We start from the raw sequence: 4,683 nt of genomic DNA, 5'->3' as shown, positions 1-4,683 counted from the left end.
ATCTTAGCCATTCTGACTGGTGTGAGATAGAATCTCAGGGTTGTTTTGATTTGCATTTCCCTGATGATTAAGGATGTTGAACATTTTTTCAGGTGTTTCTCAGCCATTCAGTATTCCTCAGTTGAGAATTCTTTGTTTAGCTCTGTACTCCATTTTTCATGGGGTTATTTGAATTTCTGGAGTCCAGCTTCTTGAGCTCTTTGTTTATATTGGATATTAGTCCCCTCTCAGATTTAGGATTGGTAAAAATCCTTTCCCAATCTGTTGGTGACCTTTTTGTCTTGTTGACAGTGTCTTTTGCCTTACAGAAGCTTTGCAATTTTATGAGGNCCCATTTGTCAATTCTTGATTTTACAACACAAGTTGGAGTTTTCCTTATAGCATTTTCTGTAGAGATGAATTTGTGGATAGATATTGTTTAAATCTGGATTTGTCTTAAAATATCTTGTTTTCTCTATCTGTGGTGATTGAAAGGGTACATTTATTTCTTCAGGACTCCAAATTCAAGTCCAAGTCGAGAAATAAAGTATTTCTACAAAGGACCATGTAGGCTTTTATTGACTTTTTTTTAATGTCATCTAGATCTTTTCACATGTGCCTAAAAGTCAAGCAGAAGGCCTGCATACATGGGGATCATGGAGATCAATGGTCTGACGATGCTCCATGAGCAGGAGCTGTGTCAGACCTCCCCTTACACGGACCGGCTAGACTAGGCAATATCCCAGATTTCCAGGATATTTTTGTGTCAGGATTTTTATAGATTTAACATTTTCTTTGTTTGATGTATCATCACATGTGAGAAACCAAACCTTTTGGACTCAGCCTCCATTTTAGAGAACCTGAGGTTGAACGCAAGTAAACTAACAGGCCAGTACCTAGCACCAGTTTCCAAGTCACTCCCCAATAAAACCCGTGTCTAGTACCAGTTTCCAGATTATTCCCCAACAAATCTATACCCCCAGGTAACAAGCCCACCCTGACGCTTCACTTCCTAACAACCACCAATCAGGAGAAAAGCAGAAATTAAATTTATATTTTGGTTCTCAGCACCAGTTAAAGACTCTAATGGCTCCCAAATCTGATGTATACTAGGCTAGATACACCCTTCTTGCCTCTATAAAGGCTTGCCGAAACTATAATCAGAGTTTCACCTTCCTGCTGCATCAGGGTTTTCTAGGAGCCCAAACTGGAGCTTGAATAAAGAGACCCTACAGCAATTGCATTGTAATCAGCTCCTTGGTGGTTTTTAGGGGTTTATAAATGTTTCCTGGCAAAACACATCCAGCCTCAATGGTTAGTATTTATTGGAGGCAATTGTACACAAAGGTACTATCCCAATTACTAAACCAATGTGATTTTATTTCAGAGTGTCTTATTAATGAACCCATACAGTTTAAGAAATAGTACATTCTTTGATCTTTTTATTTCTTAAATTTTTTTACTATTTAAATGCATATTATACCTTAAACGTATTAATAATATTGAGCATTTTGAGAATCAAATAATACATAAAACTGTTCATATATCTTTTATATTCATATCCTTTCATACACTAAAAATATCATTAATGAGTAATTAATACTATCCATAACTAAGGATCTTATATCTAATGCGGAATACTAAATTGTTTCAAAACATACAAGGTATTCTTTGGGAATTAAGCACAGTAAAAGAGCATAAAATATTTTTAAAAAATCATTAAGAAATATATTCAAAATCCCTTACAAAACACCACCTGACCTAGTGAGAGAGTATTTAAAACACATTATAAAACAGTGTATATTGTCTAATAATCAGTTTATGTAAAAAAAAAGATTACAGTGTTTCTAGGAAAGAAATTATTTATCAGTAAGTATATTTTAAAAATTTCAAAATAGCAAAAACTCTTTGAAGTTAAACATTAATAAAATGCTAATTTCAAGCACAGTGAGAAAAATATCAATAATATTTCCATGATGTTTTTAGAACATTTTAATGTTTTCAATTGCATTTAGTGATATAAGATTGTCTTTTAATACTGCTCTTATTTTGTCTCATAATTTTGTGCACATTTTGTCTTTTTTTCCAAATTCATTTGCAAATTCATCTGGAATAATAAAAAACCTAGGACAGATGTCTTAGTTTTTAATAAGTTGAATAGTATTCTATGGTGTATATGTACCACATTTTCCTCATCCATTTTTTTCAGTTGAGGAACATGTAGGTTGTTCCCAGTTTCTAGCTATTATGAGTAAAGCTGCCATGTACATAGGGGAACAGTTGTCCCTGTGGTAGAGTAGGACATCTTTTAGCTATATGTTCAGGAGTAGTATAGCTGGGTCTTCATATAGAACTATTCCCAGTTATCTGAGACACTGCCAAAGTGATTTCCAATGTAGTTGTACAAGTTTGGAATCCCAAGAGCAATGGAGGCATATTCCCCTTGTTCCCCATCCTCATCAGCATATACTAATATGCTATCACTTGAGGTTTTTATCTTAACCATTCTGATTGGTGAAGGATGCAATTTCAGAGTTGTTTTGATTTACATTTCTGTGATTACTAAGGACTTTGACATTTTTTTTTATTTCATCATTTATTTGGATATTGAAGCTCTCGCACTAAGGTATTACAAGCTGCAGAACACTGACAAACTATTTCTCCAACAAAAGTATAACCATACATTCCCAAACAGTATAAATATATGGTTGAAATAACATCAATATATATCACAATTTTATCACCTGCATAATAAAACAAATGGTCATGTATCCAACTGTTAAATTGCAAAGATCAAATGGACTATAAAATATTTCTACTCAGTTCATTAGCAGATCCAACATTTTCTTTTTTGCAAAAGATTGGGAATACTTCTGATAGGTATGGAAAACACAAAAATCTCAGTAATTTTGATTAAGTATTGGTTAGCTACAACAATATATCTCCACCTCTTAAAAATATTTTCTAAACTAAAGAGCATACACCACATGTCTGGCACAAGATAAAAGCAACACATTACTAAAAACATTTAATAGCCTTCTAATCATTTTATTTTTCAGGCCCTCCATGCTAAGATGTACCTCTAGGTACACACATTAAATTAACTATAAGGCTATTTATCTGAACACGGTATTGAAGATATGTACTCCTGTAACAAAGTATATTTCCAAATGGAGGTTTCTCAGTATAGCAAAAAATAAGAGAGAAATTAAGTAATCATGCAAGACTTGATTTTAAAACAAATGCTAGCTAAGCAAATCTAATGTATTTAAGTGTTTTTCAGGCATTTGAGATTCTCTGTTGAGAATTCTCTGTTTATCTCTGTAACTCATTTTTACATTGGGTTCCTTGGGCTGTTGGTATCTAACTTTTTTATATATTTTGGATGTCAGCCCTCAGTCAGATATAGGGTTGATAAAGATAACTTCCCTGCTGGGTGTGGTGGTGCACACCTTTAATCCCAGCACTTGGGAGGCAGAGGCAGGCAGAATCTGAGTTCGAGGCCAGCCTGGCCTACAAAGTGAGTTCCAGGACAGCCAGGGCTACACAGAGAAACTCTGTCTCAAAAAACCAAAACAAACAAACAAAAACTTCCCAACATATATGCTGCCATTTTGTCCTATTGACAGTTTACTTTACCTTATAGAAGGTTTTCATTGTCCTGATGTCCCGTTTATCAAATGTTGTTAGATCCTGAGCCATTGGTGTTTTGTTTAGAGAGCTGTCTCCTGTACTAATGAGTTCAAGGCTATTTCCTATGTTGTCTTCTATTAGATTTAGTGTATCTCATTTTACATTGAGACCATTGATCTACTAGGACTTGGGTTTTCTGCAGAGTGGTAAACATGGATCTACTTGCAATCTTGTACATGCAGACATCTTCTAGATGCTTTAATTAATTAAAAATATAAATTGATTCTTTCAGAATTTTTAAAATACATGTGCAGGATGCTTTCGTTATACCATCCTAAAACTTTCCCCAAGCCCTTTCCTCTTCTTTTTTATTACCACTGAATGAAATGAATTCAGAGATCTGCCTGTCTTTGTTAGGTCCACACAATAATCTTGCTGGGTGGGATCTCACTCTGAGATTGCTATTCCTATCAAACCTGGACCTAAACTAGCTTTGTCTCAGGCTGACCTTGAACTCAGAAATCTGCTTGGTTTTGTATCTGCCACACAAGCTAGCTCACAGTGCAGATTCCTCTGTTCTTTTAGTTCTGCAAAGCTCCTTATATAACTCATATTGCATCCTTATGTTTCGAATAGTTGATAAATTATATTTTTAGAGCTCATGTTTTCAAGTTCTTTCTCACACCCTTAAAGGCTATTGTGAAGGTCTCAGCTTTTACCATTTTACTGAGATATTACCCACACCCTCACCTCCCTTACTTGTGCTGTCTTTAAATATCATGGAATCACTAAATTTAACAGAGAGTTCCTCAAAGGAGAAACATGAAAATATATACATGATTATACAAACAAGCTTTATGCCCACAACAACCAGCAACACTCCTAAAGGTCCATGTCCTGCTGGCTCTGTTCCTGGGTCAGGAACCATGTCACATTGTCCCTTGAATTAGACATGCCACACTCAATAATGAAGAAGAAATCCCACAGAATGGAAGAGGATTTTGACATCTTTATGTTAACAGAAAATTAAACATCTAGAAATTATAAAGAACTCATAAGTAAATTATAATA

Source organism: Mus pahari, unplaced genomic scaffold (assembly GCF_900095145.1).
Source record: "Mus pahari unplaced genomic scaffold, PAHARI_EIJ_v1.1 scaffold_8340_1, whole genome shotgun sequence".
NCBI lineage: Eukaryota > Metazoa > Chordata > Mammalia > Rodentia > Muridae > Mus > Mus pahari.
Note: the sequence above shows the minus strand (reverse complement) of the source record.